Consider the following 16,839-nt stretch of genomic DNA (forward strand, 5'->3'; position numbering starts at 1 on the left):
TCAAAAGACTAGATGACATATTTCTGTTTCTGTTTCAGGCGTCATGCATTTTTTTTTGTGATACCTATTTGCTCTTTGAAACAAAAGATGAGGATCTGGCTCATTTGCACCACCTTTCCTTCCCCAAATAGATGATATTTATATAACATTTAGTTCTTGCTTTGTCTTTGCTACTTTAAATAATATCCTTAAACATTATTTCTTGTTTGTATCTCTTTTTTTTTTCTTTTTTTTTTTCCTATTTTTTTTTTTTATTTCCAGCATAACAGTATTCATTATTTTTGCACCACACCCCGTGCTCCATGCAATCCGTGCCCTCTATAATACCCACCACCTGGTACCCCAACCTCCCACCCCCCGTCCCTTCAAAACCCTCAGATTGTTTTTCAAAGTCCATAGTCTCTCATGGTTCACCTCCCCTTCCAATTTCCCCCAACTCCCTTCTCCACTCTAAGTCCCCATGTCCTCCATGCTATTTGTTATGCTCCACAAATAAGTGAAACCATATGATAATTGACTCTCTCTGCTTGACTTATTTCACTCAGCATAATCTCTTCCAGTCCCGTCCATGTTGCTACAAAAGTTGGGTATTCATCCTTTCTGATGGAGGCATAATACTCTATCCCCAGGGGTACAGGTCTGTGAATCACCAGGTTTACACACTTCACAGCACTCACCAAAGCACATACCCTCCCCAATGTCCATAATCCCACCCCCTTCTCCCAAACCCCCTCCCCCCAGCAACCCTCAGTTTGTTTTGTGAGATTAAAAGTCACTTATGGTTTGTCTCCCTCCCAATCCCATCTTGTTTCATTTATTCTTCTCCTACCCACTTAAGCCCCCATGTTGCATCACCACTTCCTCATATCAGGGAGATCATATGATAGTTGTCTTTCTCTGCTTGACTTATTTCGCTAAGCATGATACGCTCTAGTTCCATCCATGTTGTCGCAAATGGCAAGATTTCATTTCTTTTGATGGCTGCATAGTATTCCATTGTGTATATATACCACATCTTCTTGATCCATTCATCTGTTGATGGACATCTAGGTTCTTTCCATAGTTTGGCTATTGTGGACATTGCTGCTATAAACATTCGGGTGCATGTGCCCCTTTGGATCACTACGTTTGTATCCTTAGGGTAAATACCCAATAGTGCAATTGCTGGGTCATAGGGCAGTTCTATTTTCAACATTTTGAGGAACCTCCATGCTGTTTTCCAGAGTGGCTGCACCAGCTTGCATTCCCACCAACAGTGTAGGAGGGTTCCCCTTTCTCCGCATCCTCGCCAGCATCTGTCATTTCCTGACTTGTTTATTTTAGCCATTCTGACTGGTGTGAGGTGATATCTCATTGTGGTTTTGATTTGTATTTCCCTGATGCCGAGTGATATGGAGCACTTTTTCATATGTCTGTTGGCCATCTGGATGTCTTCTTTGCAGAAATGTCTGTTCATGTCCTCTGCCCATTTCTTGATTGGATTATTTGTTCTTTGGGTGTTGAGTTTGCTAAGTTCTTTATAGATTCTGGACACTAGTCCTTTATCTGATATGTCATTTGCAAATATCTTCTCCCATTCTGTCAGTTGTCTTTTGATTTTGTTAACTGTTTCCTTTGCTGTGCAAAAGCTTTTGATCTTGATGAAATCCCAATAGTTCATTTTTGCCCTTGCTTCCCTTGCCTTTTGCGTTGTTCCTAGGAAGATGTTGCTGCGGTTGAGGTCAAAGAGGTTGCTGCCTGTGTTCTCCTCAAGGATTTTGATGGATTCCTTTCGCACATTGAAGTCCTTCATCCATTTTGAGTCTATTTTTGTGTGTGGTGTAAGGAAATGGTCCAATTTCATTTTTCTGCATGTGGCTGTCCAATTTTCCCAGCACCATTTATTGAAGAGGCTGTCTTTTTGCCATTGGACATTCTTTCCTGCTTTGTCGAAGATTAGTTGACCATAGAGTTGAGGGTCTATTTCTGGGCTCTCTATTCTGTTCCATTGATCTATGTGTCTGTTTTTGTGCCAGTAACCATGCTGTCTTGATGACGACAGCTTTGTAATAGAGCTTGAAGTCCGGAATTGTGATGCCACCAACGTTGGCTTTCTTTTTCAATATCCCTTTGGCTATTCGAGGTCTTTTCTGGTTCCATATAAATTTTAGCATTATTTGTTCCATTTCTTTGAAAAAGATGGATGGTACTTTGATAGGAATTGCATTAAATGTGTAGATTGCTTTAGGTAGCATAGACATTTTCACAATATTTATTCTTCCAATCCAGGAGCATGGAACATTTTTCCATTTCTTTGTGTCTTCCTCAATTTCTTTCATGAGTACTTTATAGTTTTCTGAGTATAGATTCTGTGTCTCTTTGGTTAGGTTTATTCCTAGGTATCTTATGGTTTTGGGTGCAATTGTAAATGGATTGACTCCTTAATTTCTCTTTCTTCTGTCTTGCTGTTGGTGTAGAGAAATGCAACTGATTTCTGTGCATTGATTTTATATCCTGACACTTTACTGAATTCCTGTATAAGTTCTAGCAGTTTTGGAGTGGAGTCTTTTGGGTTTTCCACATATAGTATCATATCATCTGCGAAGAGTGATAATTTGACTTCTTCTTTGCCGATTTGGATGCCTTTAATTTCCTTTTGTTGTCTGATTGCTGAGGCTAGGACCTCTAGTACTATGTTGAATAGCAGTGGTGATAATGGACATCCCTGCCGTGTTCCTGACCTTAGCGGAAAAGCTTTCAGTTTTTCTCCATTGAGAATGATATCTGCGGTGGGTTTTTCATAGATGGCTTTGATGATATTGAGGTATGTGCCCTCTATCCCTACACTTTGAAGAGTTTTGATCAGGAAGGGATGCTGTACTTTGTCAAATGCTTTTTCAGCATCTATTGAGAGTATCATATGGTTCTTGTTCTTTCTTTTATTGATGTGTTGTATCACATTGACTGATTTGCGGATGTTGAACCAACCTTGCAGCCCTGGAATAAATCCCACTTGGTCGTGGTGAATAATCTTTTTAATGTACTGTTGAATCCTATTGGCTAGTATTTTGTTGAGTATTTTCGCATCTGTGTTCATCAAGGATATCGGTCTATAGCTCTCTTTTTTGGTGGGATCCTTGTCTGGTTTTAGGATCAAGGTGATGCTGGCCTCATAAAATGAGTTTGGAAGTTTTCCTTCCATTTCTATTTTTTGGAACAGTTTTCAGGAGAATAGGAATTAGTTCTTCTTTAAATGTTTGGTAGAATTCCCCCGGGAAGCCGTCTGGCCCTGGGCTTTTGTTTGTTTGGAGATTTTTAATGACTGTTTCAATCTCCTTACTGGTTATGGGTCTGTTCAGGCTTTCTATTTCTTCCTGGTTCAGTTGTGGTAGTTTATATGTTTCTAGGAATGCATCCATTTCTTCCAGATTGTCAAATTTATTGGCGTAGAGTTGCTCATAGTATGTTCTTATAATAGTTTGTATTTCTTTGGTGTTAGTTGTGATCTCTCCTCTTTCATTCATGATTTTATTTATTTGGGTCCTTTCTCTTTTCTTTTTGATAAGTCGGGCCAGGGGTTTATCAATTTTATTAATTCTTTCAAAGAACCAGCTCCTAGTTTCATTGATTTGTTCTATTGTTTTTTTGGTTTCTATTTCATTGATTTCTGCTCTGATCTTTATGATTTCTCTTCTCCTGCTGGGCTTAGGGTTTCTTTCTTGTTCTTTCTCCAGCTCCTTTAGGTGTAGGGTTAGGTTGTGTACCTGAGACCTTTCTTGTTTCTTGAGAAAGGCTTGTACCGCTATATATTTTCCTCTCAGGACTGCCTTTGTTGTGTCCCACAGATTTTGAACCGTTGTATTTTCATTATCATTTGTTTCCATGATTTTTTTCAATTCTTCTTTAATTTCCCGGTTGACCCATTCATTCTTTAGAAGGATGCTGTTTAGTCTCCATGTATTTGGGTTCTTTTCAAACTTCCTTTTGTGGTTGAGTTCTAGCTTTAGAGCATTGTGGTCTGAAAATATGCAGGGAATGATCCCAATCTTTTGATACCGGTTGAGTCCTGATTTAGGACCGAGGATGTGATCTATTCTGGAGAATGTTCCATCTGCACTAGAGAAGAATGTGTATTCTGTTGCTTTGGGATGAAATATTCTGAATATATCTGTGATGTCCATCTGGTCCAGTGTGTCGTTTAAGGCCTTTATTTCCTTGCTGATCTTTTGCTTGGATGATCTGTCCATTTCAGTGAGGGGAGTGTTAAAGTCCCCTACTATTATTGTATTATTGTTGATGTGTTTCTTTGATTTTGTTATTAATTGGTTTATATAGTTGGCTGCTCCCACGTTGGGGGCATAGATATTTAAAATTGTTAGATCTTCTTGTTGGACAGACCCTTTGAGTATGATATAGTGTCCTTCCTCATCTCTTATTATAGTCTTTGGCTTAAAATCTAATTGATCTGATATAAGGATTGCCACTCCTGCTTTCTTCTGATGTCCATTAGCATGGTAAATTCTTTTCCACCCCCTCACTTTAAATCTGGAGGTGTCTTCGGGCTTAAAATGAGTTTCTTGGAGGCAACATATAGATGGGTTTTGTTTTTTTATCCATTCTGATACCCTGTGTCTTTTACAGGGGCATTTAGCCCATTCACATTCAGGGTAACTATTGAGAGATATGAATTTAGTGCCATTGTATTGCCTGTAAGTTGACTGTTACTGTATATGGTCTCTGTTCCTTTCTGATCTCCCACTTGTAGGCTCTCTCTTTGCTTAGAGGACCCCTTTCAAGATTTCCTGTAGAGCTGGTTTGGTGTTTGCAAATTCTTTCAGTTTTTGTTTGTCCTGGAAGCTTTTTATCTCTCCTTCTATTTTCAATGATAGCCTAGCTGGATATAGTATTCTTGGCTGCATGTTTTTCTCGTTTAGTGCTCTGAAAATATCATGCCAGCTCTTTCTGGCCTGCCAGGTCTCTGTGGATAAGTCAGCTGCCAATCTAATATTTTTACCATTGTATGTTACAGACTTCTTTTCCCGGGCTGCTTTCAGGATTTTCTCTTTGTCACTGAGACTTGTAAATTTTACTATTAGGTGACGGGGTGTGGGCCTATTCCTATTGATTTTGAGGGGCGTTCTCTGAACCTCCTGAATTTTGATGCTCGTTCCCTTTGCCATATTGGGGAAATTCTCCCAATAATTCTCTCCAGTATACCTTCTGCTCCCCTCTCTCTTTCTTCTTCTTCTGGAATCCCAATTATTCTAATGTTGTTTCGTCTTATGGTGTCACTTATCTCTCGAATTCTCCCCTCGTGGTCCAGTAGCTGTTTGTCCCTCTTTTGCTCAGCTTCTTTATTCTCTGTCATTTGGTCTTCTATATCACTAATTCTTTCTTCTGCCTCATTTATCCTAGCAGTGAGAGCCTCCATTTTTGATTGCACTTCATTAATAGCTTTTTTTATTTCACTTGGTTAGATTTTAGTTCTTTTATTTCTCCAGAAAGGGCTTTTATATCTCTCGAGAGGGTTTCTCTAATATCTTCCATGCCTTTTTCGAGCCCGGCTAGAACCTTGAGAATTGTCATTCTGAACTCTAGATCTGACATATTACCAACGTCTGTATTGATTAGGTCCCTAGCCTTCGGTACTGTCTCTTGTTCTTTTTTTTGTGTTGAATTTTTCCGTCTTGTCATTTTGTCCAGATAAGAGTATATGAAGGGGCAAGTAAAATACTAAAAGGGTGGCAAACAACCCCAGGAAAAAATGCTTTAACCAAATTAGAAGAGATCCAAAATCGTGAGGGGGGAGAAAGGGGATAAAAAAGAGGTTCAAAAAGGAAGAAAGAAAAAAAAAGAAAAAAAAAAAAAAAGAAAAAAGAAAAGAAAAGAATTAAAAAAAAAAAAGGAAAACACCTAAGAAAAATGTAAAAAAGAAAAAAATATATATATTAGATAAACTAGTAAAAAATCGTTAAAAAAAGAAAAAGGTAACAGTTAAAAAAAAAAATTTTACCCAAAGGCGAGAAAAAAAAGAAAAAAAGAAAAAAAAAAAAACAAAAATGAAAAAGAAAAAAAATTAAATAACTGCAAGACTAAAAAAAATCACAGGGAAAAAGTCATGAGTTCCGTGCTTGGCTTTCTCCTCCTCTGGAATTCTGCTGCTCTCCTTGGTATTGAAACCGCACTCCTTGGTAGGTGAACTTGGTCTCGGCTGGATTTCTTGTTGATCTTCTGGGGGAGGGGCCTGTTGTAGTGATTCTCAAGTGTCTTTGCCCCAGGCGGAATTGCACCGCCCTTATCAGGGGCCGGGGTGAGTAATCCGCTCGGGTTTGCTTTCAGGAGCTTTTGTTCCCTGAGCGCTTTCCGTAGAGTTCCGGAGGACGGGAATACAAATGGCGGCCTCCTGGTCTCCGGCCTGGAGGAGCCGAGAGCCCAGGGCCGCACTCCTCAGTGCGCCCTCAGAGAATAGCGCCCAGTTACTCCCGTCTGCCTGACCTCCGGCCGCGCTCTGAGCTCTCCGAGCCTGCGACCAGTTCAAGGTAACACCGAGCTGTGAGCTTACTGTCGGCTCTGTCTCTGCAGCCGGCTTTCCCGTTCCAATACCCGCAAGCTCTGCGACACTCAGACACCCCTGATCCTTCTGTGACCCTGCGGGACCTGAGGCCACGCTGAACCCGCGTGGGCTTCGCCCTGGTTTAGCCTCTGGAGCGATGTCCCTCAGCGGAACAGACTTTTAAAAGTCCTGATTTTGTGCTCCGTTGCTCCGCCGCTTGCCGGGAGCCGGCCCCTCCCCCCCCGGGGTCTATCTTCCCGTCGCTTTGGATTCACTTCTCCGCCGGTCCTACCTTTCAGAAAGTGGTTGTTTTTCTGTTTCCAGAATTGCTGTTCTTCTTCTCTTCGATCTGCCGATGGATTTTCAGGTGTTTGCAATCTTTAGATAAGCTATCTAGCTGATCTCCGGCTAGCTGAAGCAGTCTCAGCCTGCTACTTCTCCGCCATCTTGACTCCTCCCCCCTTGTTTGTATCTCTTGACTCCCAAATTTTAAGAAGAAAATTATTATTATTCCTACTGGTTCTTTCTCCTCTCTTTCCCCTTTCACACAACATTTTCTGTGAGCTTCACTTATATTTTTGCATTATTAAGACTGGTAACAACATACACCAGCCTACAATCACAAAAGTATTCCATTCTTTGTGAATAAGTAGAAAAGTTGAAAAGCAATGAACAGAATTTGTGTGATAATGGCTATTGTTCAATATTGGCTCAGCTAGGGTGTTAAATTTCCTTCTCTAAAGTACTAAGTGGATATAAGAAGAAGTACCTGGGTCACAAGAGGAAAGCCTTTCTTTGTAATAATTATAAATGAAATATTTCTTTCTCGAATGCCATCAATTGCTTTAATTCTTACCTTTGTTTCATATTTGGAAGATTACTAGTTGGCACATATGTATGCTGAATTTTTAACTTACCTTTCTTTTTACTTAAAATTTATTTGATTTGATTTTCCTTTCCCATTTAAGTTTTACTTTCTTTTCTGTCAGACTCTTTTCTTTCCTTAGGCTACTTTACAGTAGAATCTTCTGTCCTCTTATGTTAAGCTGGATGTGTTAATGTGCTGCCATCATCCTAAGACTTCTTTTGACCTCTCTCCTTGGCTGGACCTGGGGTTTCTGGATCTGCTTTTTTAATATATTCCCTTATTTTTTGGGAGACATATCCTTAAGTAACTTTTTTTTAAAAAAACATATGTGAGAGATTAAATTTCTGGATGCTTATATATCAGCAAGTGTCTTTATTTTTCTTTGAAACTTGAAAATAGGATAGTTGAATATAAAATTTAAAGTTGAAAAAAATTTTTCCTTAGAATTTGTTTTCTTACAATTACTCAGGGGATCTTTTCAATCTAAATATTTTCTTTCTTCGGTGCCAGAAAATTCTCTTATATCATTGATAATTGTATTTTGCCCCCATTTTCCTCCATTGTTTCTTCTTGGGATTATATTAGTTAAATACTTTAATCACAAAATTGAGTTCTGGCCCTCTTACCTTTTATCTAATATTCTTTTCCTTCTTGTATTTTTAGTGTACTTTCTCAGAGAGTGTTTTCAGTCTTGGAAATTTTAAGCCCTTTGGTGTTTTGGCTGGAGTTCAGTGCTGGGGATCAGGTAGGAGAATTATGATGACTACAGATGTGCCTTGTGTAGCTATTCAATTAATACCCCAGTTTCATCCCACTTCTTACTCCCTGCCCTGCCATGCCTTCTGACTCTGAGTCCAGGACTTTCTGTTAGGAAAATTGGCTTTTAACTTTACAGAAACTTCCTTTTATAATTTTTAAGGCTGAGGCTTTCTCTGCTTGCTTTATCCATCTGTCTTTTTCTTTATTCTAGGAGTTAGTGGAAGTATGCCACTTATGGGTACCCACTCATCCTTAAGTCTCTTTGCTATTACATATTTATTCTCTTTATCTACTTTTTAATGCTTTAATTCAGTGGAATCTTGGAAAGGATGGGAAGGAAGTTCAATTACCTAATCTGCCATCTTGAACTCAAATTTAACAGTTACATTTTTATATAAGTGGCTATGAACTGAAAGAAGCTATGCAAATGACCTAAAAGAAGTTCATAATAATTTACATTAATAGCAAGGAAAGCCCTTTGTATTTGTTTGTTTAGCAAAACTCTTCAGCTTATGGTTTTAATAAGAATGTCTATTTAATTTTTATTTAAACAAAAAAATTATTTATGTTACTATTAGTCACCATACAGTACATCATTAGTTTTTGATGTGGTGTTCCGTGATTCATTGTTTGTGTATAACACCCAGTGCTCCATGCAATACATATTGGCCTTAATACCCAGTACCAGGCTAACCCATTCCCTACTTCCTCCCCTCTGAAACCCTCAGTTTGTTTCCCATCGTCCATAGTCTCTCATGGTTCATCTCCCCCTGATTCCCCCTCTTCATTTTCCCCTTCCTTCTCCTAATGTCCTCCATGCTATTACTTAGGTTTCACATATAAATGAAACCATATGATAATTGTTTTTCTCTGCTTGACTTATTTCATTTAGCATAATCCCCTCCAGCTCCATCCATGTCAATGCAAATGGTGGGTATTCATCCTTTCTGATGGCTGAGTAGTATTCCATTGTATATGTGGATCCTATCCTCTTTATCCATTCATCTGTTGAAGGGCATCTTGGCTCCTTCTAGTTTGGCTATTCTGGACATTGCTTCTCTGAACATTGGGGTGCATGTGGCCCTTCTTTTCACTATATCTGTATCTTTGGGGTAAATACCCAATAGTGCAACTGCTGGGTCATAGGGTAGCTCTATTTTTAACTTTTTGAGGAACCTCCACACTGTTTTCCAAAGTGGCTATACCAACTTGGATTCTACCAACAGTGTAAAAGTGTTCCCCTTTCTCCACATTCTCTCCAACATTTGTTGTTTCTTGCCTTGTCAACTTTTGTCATTCTAACTGGTATAAAGTACTATCTCAATGTGGTTTTGATTTCCTGATGGCTAATGGTGTTGAACATTTTTTCATGTGTCTTAGCCAATCATATGTCTTCTTTGGAGAAGTGGCTGTTCATGTCTTCTGCCCATTTTTTGACTTGATTATTTGTTTTTTGGGTGTTGAGTTTGAGAAGTTCTTTATAGATCTTGGATATAATCACTTTATCTGTCGTCTTATTTGCAAATATCTTCTCCTAGTCCATGGGTTGCCTCTTTGTTTTGTTGACTGTTTCTTTTGCTGTGCAGAAGCTTTTTATCTTGATGAAGTCCCAAAAGTTCATTATCACTTTTGTTTCCCTTGCCTTTGGGGCTGTGTCTTGAAAGAAGTTGCTATGGCTGATGTCGAAGAGGTTACTGCCTATGTTCTCCTCTAGGATTTTGATGGATTCCTGTCTCACATTGAGGTGTTTCATCCATTTAGAGTTTATCTTTGTGTATGATGTAAGAGAATGGTTGAGTTTCATTCTTCTGTATATAGCGGTCCAATTTTCCCAGCAACATTTATTGAAGAGACTGTCTTTTTTCCATTGGATATTTTTTCTTGCTTTGTTGAAGATTAGTTGGCCATAGAGTTGAGGATCCATATCTGAACTGTCTGTTCCGTTCCATTGATCTATGTGTCTGTTTTTGTGCTCGTACTATACTGTCTTGGTGATCACAGCTTTGTAAAATAGCTTGAAATCAGGCAACATGATGCCCCCCAGCTTTATTTTTGTCCATCACTACCACGTGGGATTTATTCCTGGGATGCAAGTGTGGTTCAACCTTTGCAAATCAATGTGATGGAACATATTAATAAGAGAAGAGAGAAGAACCATATGGTCCTCTAAGTTGATGCAGAAAAAGCATTTGACAAAATACAGCATCCTTTCCTGATTAAACTCTTCAGAGTGTAGGGATAGAGGGAACATTCCTCAATTTCATAAAAACCATGAAAAGCCCACAGTGAATATCATTCTTCCTGGGGAAGAGCTGAGAGCCTTTCCCTTAAAATCAGGAACATGACAAGGATGCCCACTCTCACCACTAATGTTCAGCATAGTACTAGAAGTCCAAGAAACAGCAATCAGACAAAAAAATTAAGTAAAATATATTCAAATTGGCAAAGAAGAAGTCAAACTCTCTCTCTTTGCAGATGACATGATACTTTATGTGGAAAATTAAAAAGACTCCACCCCAAAATTACTAGATCTCATACAGCAGCAGTTTAGTAAATGGCAGGATACAAAATCAATGCACAGAAATTAGTTGCTTTGCTATACACTAAAAATGTAACTGTAGAAAGAGAAATTAGGAAATTAATTCCATTTATAAAAGCACCCAAAACTGTAAGATACTTTGGAATAAACCTAACCAAAGAAGTGAAGGATCTGTACTCTAGAAACTACAGAGCACTTATGAAAGAAATTGAAGAAGACACAAAAAAATGGAAAAACATTTCATGCTCATGGATCAGAAGAATAAACATTGTTAAAATGTCTATGCTGCCCAGAGCAATCTATACTTTCAACACCATCTGGATCAAAATACATTAGCAATTTTCAAAGTGCTGAAACAAATCCTAAAATTTGTATGGATTGAATCACCAAGGAAAAAACCCTGAATTGCCAAGGAAATGTTGAAAAAGATAAACATTTTAATTTATATTTCATAAAAGCTTAAGAATGCTATGTATTAGGGATTCCTGAGTGGCTCAGTCAGTCAGTGTTAAGTGTCTGCCTTTGGTTCAGGTCATGATCCCATGGTCCTGGGATCAAGTCCCACATTGGGCTCCCTGCTCAGCAGGAAGCCTGCTTCTCCCTCTGCCTGCCATTCCCTCTGCTTGTGTTCTCTCTCTCTCAAATAAATAAAATCATAAAAAAAAAGAATGCTATATATATTAGAATTTCATATTAATCAGATCGAAATAGAAGATAGATTTAAAGATATTAATTTCTGTTATACGTTGTTCTAAACTCAGGATATAAAATGAAGTAGATGGCATTTGACCCTCAGAGTACTTACTAATTTACTTGTCAACACATATGTGATGATATATATACTTACTTAATAAATTTATAACGTATGTAAGAAATGTATACATATTTCCTTGTCATTAAAAATACCAAATCAGCAGAGCAGCCAGGCTCAACATAGTGTTTGTAAAATACAGTATTTGTATAACTGCTATGTAAATTGCAATCGAAATATGTACGCAAATACTGTAAGGAAGGGCAATAGAGGGAGCAAAAGCATAGTCATAGGAAAGCACAAATTGTTCTAGGCCAGTTTGGCTAGGATGTGCACTGGCTTAGATAGGAGCTGGGCTGGAAAGTTATCCTCACTTGCTTGATGGTCCAAATGAGGTGGTGTTTGCCAGAGGCCAGGGTGGAGATGCTGGGAACAATTAAAATACCTCTCTAGTGTTTTCCCAAAACATCAGTTCTTTTTTAAGGAACAGAAATGTCAGCTGTCAAGTTATATTAAAAAATGTTTGCTGGATTTTGAACTGGACCAGTATCTTCGATGCCAAAGACATTAGTTTCTTAAATTTAACTCCAGAAACAGAAGAAGCCAAGTAACTTACCCTGTAAACTGGTGGGAGTTTGTAATTCTGAGGCTTAATGGTAATTCTGGTTGGTTGTTGTCTTAGTCAGTTTGGGCCGCTATAACAAAAATACCATATATTGGGTGGCTTAAATAACAAACATTTATTTCTCACAGTTCTGGAGACTGGGTAGTCCAAGGTCATCATGCTGGCAGATTCAGTGTCTTCTGAGAGCTCACTTCTTTGTTCATAAACAGCCATTTTCTTGCTATATCCTCACCTGAAGGAGGAGGTGAGCTCGCTCTCTGGGGTCTCTTTTATAGGGGCATTAATCCCATTCATGATGGCTCTGCCCTTATGACCTAATCTCCCAAAGGCCCTGCCTCCAAGTATCATCACAGTGAGGATTAGGTTTCATCATAATGAATTTTGGAAGGCCTCAGACATTCAGTCTGTTGTTGCATTTTATTGGGTAAGTAACTTAAATTCAATTTTGGTTTCCTTTTCTGTAAAATTGGCTAGCAGTATTGCTCTGCCTCACAAAAACATTCAGATATTTGTATAGTTTGATGAAGGACAATGTCCAGGTGACTAGATTAGGTGTTGAGATCAAAATGTAAGGGATTCTGGGGTGCCTGGGTGGCTCAGTCAGTTAAGCATCTGCCTTCAGCTCAGGTCATGATCCCGGGTCCTGGGATCAAGTCCCCCTTTGGGCTCCCTACTTAGCCAGGAGCCTGCTTCTCCCTCTGTCTGCTGCTCCCCCTGCCTGTGCGTAATCTCTCTCTATCAAATAAATAAATAAATAACATCTTTAAATAACAACAACAACAAACCCAAAATGTAAGGGATTCTGACTGCTATCCCTGTGGGTTTACAAAATACTTTTCCTTTCATTTTTTTGTGCATAAAGTATTTCCAGATTCATAATATAATAACAATAGAAAAAGGAATATAATCTTTATATTTTTATGTAGGTAGAATTCAGGAATCTAAGTATTAAGGTTTCTTCAGCAACACAAAGGAAATAAGTTTACTGATATCAGACCATGGTACCACTTGCAGTGTGGATTTATTTTATATCTTTTTCCTCTGCCTACAAATGCTGGCCATGTAGTATGCATTGAAATGTGAATGTTCTCATAATGTTCCAACTAGCTAAATGAAGATTTCCCTGAGGACTAGTCTTTTGAAAACAGGGCATCTATTGCTCTTTTGGTGGGAATGGGTAGGAAAGATCTTGCAGATCCATATTCACTCCATTTATTAAGCAACAAAGAAAAGTCCACCTCAATTTAATCTAACTAATTAAATTTAATTCCTTAAATTCCTCAGTCACTGAACTTCTCTGCATTTTGCAAACTATTCACTAACTCTTCCTCCTTATAGTTGTCATGGAAATGAGGAATCTCAAGAGGTCAAATTTAGGTGATTTGAAGAAGGTTTGACATATTTGGATTAGAATACTCTTTCCTTTCCTTTTGACTTCAGGAGTAGACTTTATTACAGGTATAGAGTGGGATTTTGTTGGTTAAATTTTCTCATCCACTCTTAATCTGCTCCAGTGGCATGTGGGCCATGATATGATGGTGATACCCAAAATGAAAGTGAAATACAATTTTTATTAATAACTCTCATGTGTTCATAACACTCAAGTCCAGGACTTCTCTGCTAAATGAAGCAGTAGCAGGAGTATTTGACCTACAAACCTAAACACAGATTCCCACTCTATAGAATCTAGAGCGTTAAGGGTGAAGGTCAAAATCCTCCTGCCTCAGGTTGGACTCTCCAGGAAGCAGACTGTATGTTAAAGTTTAGGGTACAGGATGGTTATTAATGAGTGCCCGTGGATCCACACTTGTTGAAGGGAAGGCATGAAAACAGGTATGGACCAAGGAAGAAGCTGATCTATGATGCACGCCCAGTGACAGTCTATGTTGACTCCTTGGGAGTTCTGGAGCTAGAATGGACTTTCAGAGTCTTCCTGAGGTGGGCCAAGATGGCCAGGCTTTTACAGTTCTGTATCAATCCCAGGATGCCCTGGGAAGATGAGTGACCTTGGGAAGGATGGGAATGACCGTCTGTGACTAATACAGTCCTCAGAAGAGCTGACAGTGATTCTAGCAGTTGGTGTAACAAATCCTTCCTCGAAGGAGGATCTGGGTTATATATCACAGCATCTACCACACCAACCAAACATTCTTACCAACAATCAGCGTGCACAGAGCTGCTGTCTGCCTCTTATAGGCTGCTGCACTTACAGCCTGGAACTTACATGCAGACACATCCCATTGCCTGAGTGCAGGCAGAGAAAAAAAGAAGGGGTGGAGCCTGGATCCATCTTTAACTCACCCTAACTTTGACCTCTAGTAAAATGTGGCCAATCTATACCCTAATTATGAGCTATTATGAGCACCCTGGGGAGGAGCTTTTAGGGGGTAAACAAATTATCTAGAAGTGTTTAAGCTCTTGTGCGTTCTCCTGAGAATTGGGGCCATATAACAATTAGAGAGAAAAAGGGCACCCTATCTAACAATCTTGTCTGCCCAATCCCTATTAGATTATGACTTTACATACTCTTCATTTGCATGGCACTATTAAAACTGGACATCAATTATTTTGAAAGTTAAAATGACATTTATACACAGTGTATAGGCTTTCCTAAGTATGACATTTCAGAGAATAAATGTTTTAATGGATGGCCTCCAACTATAGTAAATTTAAGTGGAGGTTACTGTGAACTTCTTGACTGAGGCTTACTTTAGGATTTTTTAATTTTCTTTCTTTTTTTGTTGTTGTTACTTTCTTTTATTTGTTTAACTTTTATACCTTCCAGTTAGTGAATACTCCAACTCTGGTGCTATAAAAATATGATGTTTCAGTTTTTGGGTAATGAATGTAAGCAGCAAAAATAGAGGCCAAGACCTTCTTTTTTGAAGTTTGCAGTTGTCCTTTGTAGTAGGGATTATTAAGTTTCCATTTAAGTAGCCTGCAATAATGGAAAGAGATAGCGAAAGAATTTTAAAGCTGTCTTTATATGCATCCGGCCAAATATAGCCTTCAAATAGTACCCCCTGGGATGTGGGCTTCACTGTCTTTAGGCAGAATCTGGCCTATTGAGTGTCCTTAAGAGTTATTGTGCAGGGATGCCTGGGTGGCTCAGTTGGTTAAGCAGCTGCCTTCGGCTCAGGTCATGATCCCAGCGTCCTGGGATCGAGTCCCACATCCGGCTCCTTGCTCAGCAGGGAGCCTGCTTCTCCCTCAGCCTCTGTCTGCCATTCTGTCTGCCTGTGCTCCCTCTCTCTCCCTCTCTCTCTGAAGAATAAATAAAATTAAAAAAAAAAAAAGAGTTATTGTGCAAAAAAAGCAGAGGGTTTTTTTTTGTTTGTTTGTTTGTTTTTTAATGTGCTAGAGCTCTGATACTTGTCTGTACTGGTGTTAGTAACCATGAGGTATTTGAAAGCTTTTATTCTTAGCAACTATGAATGATATAATGAAATATCATTATAACATATATATACATACACACATGTATAATATATAATTTAAATATATAATCTATAAATGCCTGAACATATCATTTTTATAATTGTTTAAGAGCTATGACTTGGTCAGGTCATCCTTTTCTGTCATGATTCAGATGTTGACTCTTGAACGAGTTTGAGAATAACAAACTGAGCTTGTCATTAGTAGATTAGTTGCTGCTACAAAGCCTTGTGTTCAGGATGAGTTCTTTTTTACTTGCCTGAAAAGTATTTCTCTTGGAGAGCAATTACATCTGATTGACATGTTTTCATGTGCCTGCAGCCCTGGTACATTTTTTTTTTCCCTTTGGAACACTAAACAGGTCTAGATCAAGGACTGTTATTTTATATTTTTGGTCTTGTTGTTGTTTTCTGCTATTAACTAAAATCAGGATACCAGAGAAAAACTTAGACACCTTGTAAAGTACATCTTAAAACAAATTATAAAATATGTATAAAGAGGTGTGCATTTTGTTGTGGGGGGTCACTAGACTATAGCTGAGATAGAATTGCTAAAAGTCAGTTGAAAGACACAGCATACATAGTTGGGTATGTTAATGTAAGAAGCAATTTGTATTTTTTGGAAAAATGTGGTTAATACCTATTCCTCTTAAAGATATCTCAGTATAAGAAGAAAAATGAAGGGGCTGAAAACTTAAGTTCTTGTCTCAGATTTATTGCTCTATTGTGTGTGACTTTGAACAAGCACTTAACGTTTATGGAATTTCTTTGTGAATATGTAAAGAAAACACACACACACACACAAAAAAAAAAAAAAAAACAAAATGAGGAACCAGATCATTTCTATGGATTCTTCAAATTCTAACACTGTGACTATACGAAGTGTTAGTCATTTCTCTGACATGACCTTCTAACACAGAGCAGTAGAGAAACAAATGTGGTTGGAACCTTGTAAATACTTCCAAGTCAACAACTTAAATACAACTCTGGCAAACAGTAGGAGCTGCTTCTCCAACTACATTTATCTTTTCACCTCCTTTAGGCTGTAAGGTTCTTGAGGACCTTACATTCTAGATGAATAATTGAGTGATCTCTATTATGAATGTTTATTGATCCCAACAGTCCTATCTTTGAGTGATTATATTTAAGGACAATTTATTGCATTCAGTTAATATTTCAGAATAAGTAACTTGTATTTTTTTGTGGCTTTGGATGATTCTAGTATTTAGTATTAGATGTCTCAGGCATATCAGTTTTAACATTTTAATTGTGATCTGTAATTAAAAAGACTCTAGACTGAGGGAGGAGTCCATTTACTGGCTTTCTCACTG

The 16,839-nt window shown here is 38.4% G+C and overlaps 1 long non-coding RNA gene across 3 annotated transcripts in view; it reads left to right on the forward strand.

Moving 5' to 3' along the window:
- The window catches only part of LOC116567511, a 125,032-nt gene that overhangs the window by 34,763 nt on the left and 73,430 nt on the right, over positions 1–16,839 (forward strand). The window lies entirely within an intron of this gene.

The sequence above is a fragment of the Mustela erminea genome, chromosome 10 (assembly GCF_009829155.1).
Source record: "Mustela erminea isolate mMusErm1 chromosome 10, mMusErm1.Pri, whole genome shotgun sequence".
In the NCBI taxonomy this organism is placed as follows: Eukaryota; Metazoa; Chordata; class Mammalia; order Carnivora; family Mustelidae; genus Mustela; species Mustela erminea.